The sequence below is a fragment of the Acyrthosiphon pisum genome, chromosome X, assembly GCF_005508785.2.
Source record: "Acyrthosiphon pisum isolate AL4f chromosome X, pea_aphid_22Mar2018_4r6ur, whole genome shotgun sequence".
Lineage (NCBI taxonomy): Eukaryota > Metazoa > Arthropoda > Insecta > Hemiptera > Aphididae > Acyrthosiphon > Acyrthosiphon pisum.
Window position 1 is genome coordinate 58808931 of NC_042493.1, and position 10705 is coordinate 58819635.

Sequence of the window (10705 nt, forward strand, 5' to 3'; positions counted from 1 at the left end):
TATTAAAGATATAAAACGCCGGTATATTAAATTGATTGTATATAACATTAGTGAATTTATATTTTTTTTAAAGTTGGGAAAGTACATAAGGCTTTGCTGTATATTAAGGCATCGTGTGAGTCACTGTGTTTAATGGATGTGTTAAATTTGAATTCAATGATATTATGTAAAATTGTAAACAAAAAACAATTTTGAGCGAAGACGGTTCAGCCTATATTACTAAATATACTTTGCATATTTATATATTGCTATTAAAGTAATGTATTTTACTAATAATATACCTAATACAGTGTAGTTAAATTTATTTCTTACAAAAACATTGCATTTGAAAATATCATTGTGTGTATACACTATTTTTGCTTATATACTATACAGTATAATAATATATTTTAAAAGTTTCAAGTACCCATAAATGGTATGTAATTTTAAATCACAACAAAATAATTAAATCGTTATTCTTCGTTGAAAAATCGAATTTTGTCCAAATTTCAAATTAAAATATCTATTAAAAAAAAAAAAATTTCGATTTTTTTTAAAGTTTTTTTGGATAAACCTAGTATGAAACAAATAAACTGTTTTTAAGAAATCTTGTTTTGAATTTTCAATCCTTATCTATAAGAATTAAACATTAAAAAAAAAGTGATTTGTACATTTTCAAGATTTTGACGAATTTCATCAAAATCTTAGCTTCAAATGATTATGAAAAAAATCTTGCTTATGTATCTTTAATAATTTTAAACTTCTATAACAATAACTTATAAAGAAACATGTTTTAAATTGCCTAGCTTTTTAACGAAAAGTTTTTTTCGATATTTTTAGATCAAAAACTAAAATTAAATTAAAGTTATCGAAATTAATAAAAATATTTTTGTAATTTCCAAAAAAAGGCATGGAGGGTAAAAAATTTATCACATGGTATAGTCACACAATATATATACAATATTGGTAAAATACATTACAAATTATTGTAAAGGCATATTTTTAAACTACTATATGGACTTTTTTGCAGAATAGATAAAGCAAATCACTACAAAGCTATATAATGAGTAGGTATATGACTGAATATAGCATTCTGTAAATAACAAAAGCTCATACATAATCATTAATATCACTAACTGCTGACATTTTACAAATTAAATCGAAAATTTAAATGTGGACCTTTCAATTAGACTCATCAGACCCATCAGAGTAAGCGACCATTCAAAATTCATTAAAAATTAAACTATAAATAAATATTATTTCAAAATTATAGGATCTCATTTGAAATACAGAAGTTATTCTTCAAACCTTTCCCTTCTAATTATTGAACAAAATATTTAGTATAATATATATTAGATATTATCTAATTTTGCTGAACAATATGATTTCAAATCGGTTTTAAATGGTTAATATTTTCCTTTTTTTAATATTTCATAGTTAATCTGCTGTCACGTTAAATTTGGATCACCCTGTATCTATACGAAGTCATATATTTTTACAGTGGAACACGTATAATTACAATTCATTAGTTATTACCATACTTATTATACGCATCATAGTTGTTAGAACTTTGAATGTCGTACCTACGATTTATCTACATAATATTGTATCTTTGAGATATAAACTATAATATTACATAGAACACTGAATTGCGTTTGTCAGAATCTAACCATAATGAAAATATTTTAAAATATATTAAATCGTAGGTCGTTGTATATCACGTAGTGAAGTAGAAAAATGTATCATCTGAATATAATAGCTGATATAGTCGTATACCTATAATATAACTAATAATTCAGGATCATGAAATTTTTCTGAAAACTGCATTACATCAATGTCATATTATGTACCAAAAAAAAAATTGAATCAAAAACTACTGAACCGTTTCCAATAAAAGTTATATCAATAAATAGTTAGATTTCTTGAGACTTGGAGAGTGTTTATCATAGCATACTTTGTTAACCCACATAAGTATCTAATGAGTAGCTCACATATGAATTTAGTTTTCAACTGACGAAAAAAGAATATTTTTTTTGTTAATTTCAACATTATTTAGTTTGCCATTGATTACATAATAGTATTATATATTACTATTATAATCAGTAGAAATATTGCATATTATACCTACATATTTTTACAAATATATTTATAAAAAAAAAATGTTTGGCATGGGCAACGCTTGGTGGCATAGCTAGTAATGTATATAAATGATATATTTTTAACACCAGACGTGAGCGGAATAAATAAATTGTAGGTACTCCGATATTTGAAAAGTTGTGAATTACAGACGCGTGACCCGATCATTCCATGTTGATTCTCGACCACGAATACAGAGAGTATTGCTAGTCAAAACAAAATTTGAAAATTCGAGTCCGTAACGAGAGGACGGGGTGACGTGGAGTCGTCATTCCAACAAGAGGAGTGTTAAATGCTTATAAAATGATTTTTGGCGAATCCCGACACGTGCCCGTTAGGAACTCTAAAAATTGCTTACGCAGCACTTTGGATGGACGTTATTAGTTACGATATTGCCACTGAGCAAATCTGACATTTCTGAAGATTGCCACCTGTAGGTATATCAGTGCCCAGTGGTTCGGGGCCCGAACGCGGCGTGAGAACTTCCGGCCTGCCGATCACGAATTTCGGAGCCCAACCCGCGTCCCACCTGACCATCAAGTGAACCACAGACCGGAAACCGGACGCTCCATAGAAATATTGCTTATACATTTTTATGCAAATTTTTTTTTTTTTTAAACAAATCTTTGTCAAGGTCAACTCTGGGCGGGACAGCTATAGTTATATATTTTAACACGAATGAACTAATAAACTGTTTCTACTGCAAAATTAGGAAAGTAATTAACTATATAGACGCCTGACTCGGTCGTCTCACGTCAATTACCGATGAATACTAAAACTAAGCAGGAGTATCTGGTGGAAACGAATAAAAATTGAGTCCTTAATAATAGGTGGAGTGAGAACAGTGTTTATTCAATTTATGGCAAACGCCGATAAGTGCCCGTTAGGGCCTCTAAAAATTGACTACGGACACAATGTTTCATGCCCACGTGACGGCGTGTTGGTTAAAGTTTTCAACTAGTGATAATCGCACCTCGGATGGACCTCATTGGTTACGATATCGCCACCACGGCCTAAAATAGTGTGCAGTACGACACTGTTAGTGTAGTACGAAATCGGAATAGTGCAGTACAAAATGAAAATGTGTATTGATTATTTTAGAGTTAGGTATATTTAGACTTTGTTACTGGTTTTTATTAACTTTTATTTTTTTTTAGTTTTGAATTTGAATTTTAATCTATGGTTATATTAACTGATAAATTACATGTGAGTGTGTGTGTGTCAAAAATATTGACAGATTATGATAAGATGATATTGTTTTACTTTTAAACGGACCTCGGTTATCTTTATAGTAGATTTCAAAAGCAAATTCAAACGGATGATGTATTAATATTTGATATAGAAATAAGAAAAAAGGCGGGTAAGTCGTGGATGTCGCTCTGCTGTACAGTAGGTTACAAGTGGGTTACTGTAATGGATGGAATTAAATTTGAATACAATGATATTATATCATTGTATACGAAAAACGATTCTGAACGGAGATGATTTGTCAGTCTAGGATATATTATTTTTAAAGAAAAACTTATGGAGAACCTTGTACCAAATTTTAAAAACTTAGTTATAAAAGAAAAAATTTTTACGATTTTTCAACCACTAAATTACTTGCAAATTTTCGCAATTTTGACATATTTCGTATAAATTTGAACTTTAAATGCTTATAAATAAAAATTGTGACAATGTATTCCTTTTATTTTGCAACTGCTATTGTAAAAATATGTTAGGAGCCTTGTATTAAATTTCCAAATCTTAGAATTAAAAAGAAAAACTTTTATGAATTTCTGTTTAAGATTATTTGAACATTGCCGTAATTTTTACGTATTTAGTCAAAATTTGAACTTTAAATGCTTATAAAAAAAAATTGTGCCTATGTATTTTTATAATTTTTGAATGGGAGTTAGAACAACATATGTGGACCCTTCTATTAAATTTTCAAGTATTTTGTCCCAGCTAATTTTTTTTTATCAACATTTATAAAAAAAAAATCAAAAAAAATCAAAAAAAATCGATTATTTCAATTGCCTATAAATAGATTAAAAATTAGTGAAATATTTTGAAAATAAAACTATATAAAGAAAATGTCAATTTAAACAACTGGTAAAATTGTCAAGTGTCTACGACTCATACTTTTTGAATAATAACAAATATCAAAAATCGTTTGAGGCTAAACCGTTATTTAATGCGGTTTTGTAAAAATTTAAATTTCAAACACTCCTAAAAATTTTTTGTCTTAGTCCGGTTGAGTTTTTTTTACAGATATTTAAAGAAAAACTTATGGAGAACCTTGTACCAAATTTTAAAAGCTTAGTTATAAAAGAAAAAAATTTTACGATTTTTCAACCACAAAATTACTTGCAAATTTTCGCAATTTTGACATATTTCGTATAAATTTAAACTTTAAGCACTTATAAAAAAAAATTGTGACTAACGATTTTGGATTTTTTTTTATCACTGTGAGAACAACTTATAAGAAACCTTGTATTAAATTTTCAAAGTTTTCTATCCAACCAAAAATTTTTTATCGTTATTTTAAAAAAAAATACTTAGAAAAATTGAAAATTTCATTTGTCTATAAATAGCTCAAAAAAAGTCGAAACACTTTGAAAATTTAACCCTGTATAGACAACGCTAATATAAACATCTGTTGCAAATTTCAAGTGCTTACAATAATTATTTTTTGAGTTACAGTAAAATTAAGTTTTCGTTTTTGTCAAAAATTGGTTTTGCGTAAAAATTCGCGTTTTTCCGTTATTTTTTTAAGGTTTTTCCTGCCGCTTTTGAAAAGTATTGGGAAATTTTCACTTTTGACCCCCCAAAGTACCAACTAGATTCACTTTCCTTTCAGAAAAGGTACAACTTTTGAAAATCGAAGCATTTTTACTGCTCCAAAAGTTGTCGTCAGACACAAAAAAAAAAAAAAAAAAAAACACACATCATTGTAAAATCAATACATTCATCACTTCGTTCAGAATCTAAAATACAGTTGTCCAAATGATTAAAAATTTAAAAGTGAGTCCATTATTGGATGGATGGGAGTATGTGTTCAAAAAAAACACAATTGTAACTTATAATTCAGAATTTGATAAAAATATTATTAAACTGCATAAAATTGAATTACTTGATAAAAGTCAACAATCGAGAAGAAAGAAACATAATTCATATGTATCCGATGAACGTTCGACATATTGTTAATTACCTCAACACTCTTTTCGATTTTCTAAAATGGATACACATGCAAAATACAGGAATGGTATCAAGAGGTTTTTGAAGAAGTCAAAGAAAAATATGATTTAACAAATAATATTGAACTTGGAAAAATACAGTTTTAAATATAATTTTAGGTTATACTTTTAATTATTCTATACAGGTGACAGGTGTTATGTTAAATTTTCAAATAAAAAAAAAAAAAATTTAACTTATATTTTATTTTTAGAGAGGGAGAACTCATATTAAATTATGTGAAATTATAAAATAGTGTAGTACGAAGTTTCATTTATTTTAGGCCCTGATCGCCACTGCGCAAAGCTTAAGATTCCGACGATTGCCACCCGTAAATCTGTGGTGCGGGGCCCAAGTGCGGACGTCCGGTCGACCGGACACGGATTTCGGCACGCGTCCCGCCCGACAGCCGAGCGGACCGTAGACCGGAAACCGGACGCTTCGCCGGCGGGACAGCGGCTGGCAGTGTCGAGAGCTGTGTGTTGGACGCCAGCAATCGCGCGTCCCGCCCGGTGACCACAGACGCGCTGTCCAGCAACGACATCTATCGGCACGGATTGGCGCTCATTCGTTTGGAAAGGCCGTCGTACCGACGCAGACGACTTCGGTTATCGCAACCGTTGTCCGCGTGCCAAAACGATTCGCTTTCGACTTACCCACAGTAATATTATTATTATTATAATTATTACTATCAATATTTAAATCACCTACCATGTCCGTAGCGATAAGTGGCTGTTTTAGTACAGACAAACTTGTGTAACTCGAACTGTTCTAACTCGAAACCGTCGATACCTCGAACTTTTTCCCGGTCCCTAGAATTTCCTATTATTGTATTATCCTTGGATAACTAAGGTTTTTGATCAGTCCTTCAACTTCGAGCTAAGCAAGTCCGACTGTTTTCATTAAATGTATATTTACGAGTAAACGAAAATAATTTTTCTGATATTATTTAGTATTTACTGTCGTGGTTCGCCATATTAAATAACAACTAATAATTATTAATAGGCACCTAATAATAATTAGGTATAACATTACTACGGTCGAAGTGAATAATATTATATTATTATCCTTCACTATGTCGTGTTGTAATATTGCGATTTGTGACCCACCTACCGTACTTATACGAGCACTTGAGACCCACCTGTTGTAGGATATAGCTTTTTAAATGCCTCCTATCATTAGGTGACAGTGCCACAGTGGTCGTTATAATAATGCAATGTTCGAAAATGTTCAAATCCTATAGCTTATAGATTAAACCGTACTATTTAGTATTCCGTTTTCCGTGAGCAACAAGTGTAGGTACTTAAATATTTATAGTTAAAAATGTATCTTGTCACATATTGTATCTACAGAATTATTTTAAAATGTAATTTAACTTTAGGTACCTATATCTATACTACCTATATAAAACATATTGTTATACGGCGTTTTTTTAATTTCGTTATATCATATAAATCAAATTTTGAATCAACAATTATAACTTTATAAGACGAGTTTAAAATTTAAATTTGTCTAGTGTAATGAGCCACTCTGTTATCCAAAACTTATTAGTATAACGTCATATTATATTATATTACATTAGCTAATTATAATCACTCATTAGATATTCGAGCTTAATATTATATTGAAATTAACGATAAAAAATAATAAAAAATGAAATTTATTTTTAAAAATCTTGATTTTAACGGGTAGGTACAGTGGCGTACCCAGGGGGGGGCTTAGAGGGCTTCAGCCCCCCCCCCCCCATTGGCCGTGTTATGGAATACATTTTATATTATAAAATACAAAGTACCAACCATTATATTCCTAAAAACAGTGTTGAATACAACGTTGAACGTACTATTATCTTAAGTAACAACGACCTATTATAAGCAATAATCGTATAACATATTTTTTATAATAAATCAGTCCCTACTTCCTACTAATTAAATATATCACTAATATATTATGTATGTGTTATAAAAAGTATATAATAATGAAATATTACAATTAACTGCTATAAGACTTTATTGAAAATTGTTTGTTAAGATGATGTTAAATTTTGATTTACTTTGTTTAGCCCCCCCCATTCGAAAATCCTGGGTACGCCACTGGGTAGGTATATAATGAATTTCAATGATGCTTAGTTCATATTTCCAAATATGTTGATATTTTTCAAAAATAAAATTAGTATTTATCATTTCAAGTATCACCTTGTATATTTTTATAAATTAGCTAGTATTTAATATTAATACTTACTACATATCTACGAGGTAGCTATATATACGAGTAGGTCCTATAGGCATGGTATTGGGCAGTAGGTAATAAATTAGGTTATACATAATATACAGAATGTATCAAAATTCAAATTTAAATAACATAATGCATTACACATTTTGTAACTCGTAGCCAAATTAATCCGAATTATTGACACTTTTCTATAAATGAAAAGATAAAATACTTGTTGGAACAAAATACAACTAACAACGATTCTGAATTATTACCATTTTCCTATAAACGGAAAAATTAAAGGTGTGTTGGAGTTTTACTCAATATATCATCTCTATAAACGAGTATATATATATATAATTATGTTAGCGAGTAAACGTTATTATTAATATTATACTAATCTTGAGTGGAAATTGGAACATTTTATTAATTATATAAATTACAAATGGATTTTAAATCTCATTATGACTTAAATTTGTTTCTACTACAGATGTTAGGAAAAAAATAAATAATAATGCAATACCTACCTATAAAGTTACTTAAATTCCAAAAAAAAATTTGTAATAATTTTATGTAAAAATCAATTTACTGATGTTTTGTGACAAATTATGAAAAAGTAGTGCTTTTTTAACTTTTTGTGTTAAAATCATTTTGCTGATCTTTTTGTACATTTTTTTCTTTTATGATCTTCTCTGAAGTTTGAAAGGTGGAGGGGTGTACTAAGATTGGTATATCTATACTACTAATAATATTAATATTAGTACCTAGGTTCCTATAATATTAAGTTTAGGTATAATTATATAGGTAGGTAGTTATCGACAATTGCACTTACAGTCGACACATAACATCGTAATATGTAGGTAATAACATACTATTAAATGTGATAGGTAGGTAGGTACCAAAGCAATATATTTACAATGATTCGCAATCATCTTGTTACTTACTGGTAAAGTAAAAACCGGCACGTATTTAATTAGGTAGGTACGTTATTATTATGGATTCCGCACTCGGTGCAAGACCGGTCCGATAAAGTTTTCGAATTATAAATTATAATATAAATGATACAACAAATATTGCATTTATACTATAGGACTGACCTAATCCGTTCTCAGTGTTACTTTCGTTTAACGCGAACTGATCAAAAACAGTATTACTCAATAAAATTATATATTATTTTAAATGTAGGTATTCCTACCTACTGTTGCAGTTGTACGTCAAAATAAAAAAACGGCTTTCCCATTTATTTTTTAAGCAAAAAACCCTCACTTATGGACTTAATATACCTAGTTTCACCTATTCACCTTGACCTATACGGTACAAAACCAACATATAAAGTAATATATAATAATATAATACAGTACCTATCGATTATTATTTATTTATCGGGAAAATAGCCCGAAATAGAACCTACCTATATAAATATTTTATTAACAGGTAGTTAGCGAAAAATTATAAGATCCATAACATAATTTGGTTCGTGACAAAGTACATTAACAAAATTAAAATAAATAAATAGGAATATAAAATAATAATAAAAATAACATAAATATGTGGATGTTCATTGCTCAGATGCATTGTATTATAGGATGTTAGGTACTAACACTACCAACCATGGACATACATTAAAAGGAATTCTGGAAATTGTGAGACGGGATGAAATTTTAAAATGTAATCGGTAGAGCAGAGAAGAAGCACCAATGCGTCCATCCATCAATCTCCATATAAGAATTAAGCATGGAAACCAAATTCTCTACTCTTCCATTAACTAAGGGGACGAGACCGAGTTCATTCATTATTAAGTTGTAGTAGTGTAATCAATACTCAGAACAAAGGACGCAAAATGCAAAAATCTACTTTGAACACGGTCTTTGTTATTATATATTAATAACTTTTGAACAAAATGTTTTCGTAATGACATTGTGACACACTGTTCAGTTATGGATACTGGATAGGTACCTAAGTAAAATAAAATGTAGGTAAGACACAATTTAATCTGGAATATGCTCTGTATATCATTCTAATCTTTGCAAAATGTAATATTGTTAATAAGAAATTTCTATTTATTAATCATACACTGTTTATATTTTTGTATTCAAATTAAGATTCTGAGCGGGGCGATGAATCTACAGATTATACAATGATATCCTCTTATCTTTTTTGTTATAAAATTGAATATAGTTGATACTTCAAGAGGGATCAAAAGTAAAAATTTACCAGTAATTTTCTTATAGAGTGGGAAACATGGTAAATCTTTACTAAAAATCAGTTTTTCACAAAATCGAATCTCTTATTTGATTATAACTAAAAAACAACTAAGTAGGTATAGTAGTTAATTGACAGTTTCATCATATTATTATACTACCTACCATCTTTACATGGTATAATTTTCAAACTATTTTAATTATTTTTGAGCTCAGAATCTATTTTTTTTTTTAGTTTTTTTCTACAAATGTCGATGAAAAAAATTCACTTGGTCGAAAACCTTGAAAAATTAATACAATGTATCACATACATTTTATGACTGACATTAAAAACGTTGAGCGTAAATGCACAATTACTTTTTGGTCATATTTATTTTAAAATGCTGATGAAAAATGTTGGGCTTTTCCAAACAGCTTGAAAGTCCAATACAAGATTCCAGATTAGTGTTTAATTAGTAATTTTAAAATATTAAATATGTTAGGGTTTATTTTTAAAATCATTTAATATTCAAAATTTAACTAAATCACGATAATGTTGTAAATTATATAGAAGTTAAACATTTGTAAAATGTTCAACTTTTATAGCTAATACTAGAAAAGTTAATGGAATAAGATGAAACCTAAAAATCTAAAAATTATAGATACACATTTTTTTTAGTCATTTGAAATTAAAATGTTTTGTAATAATTCAAAAAGATTTGTGGAGACTTGAAATATTTTGTTACGTATATTATTATTTTTTACTATATGAGAAATGCATTTTTAAAATATTTAGATTAATTTTAAGCTATTGCCGAATTCACACCGTATTACTAACAGTAAAATAAATTAGGTACTATGACAGCAATATAAATGTAGCATACAATATACTTTAACATATAGGCTGACAGACCATCTACGTTCAGAATCGTTTTCGTATACTATTATTTACAGTGTTGTGCTTTAGATAATTTTATCTAGATAAA

At 28.7% G+C, this 10705-nt stretch overlaps 1 protein-coding gene and 1 non-coding gene across 4 annotated transcripts in view; both read right to left on the bottom strand.

Annotated features, from left to right (window-relative positions):
- Positions 1 to 10705, bottom strand: part of LOC100166342 (venom dipeptidyl peptidase 4) — a 77973-nt gene that overhangs the window by 49384 nt on the left and 17884 nt on the right. The gene's annotated exons all lie outside the window — the stretch shown is intronic.
- LOC115033488 lies at positions 2994 to 3135 on the bottom strand. Its single transcript, XR_003838837.1, has one exon. It is a non-coding gene; the product is annotated as a U4 spliceosomal RNA (small nuclear RNA).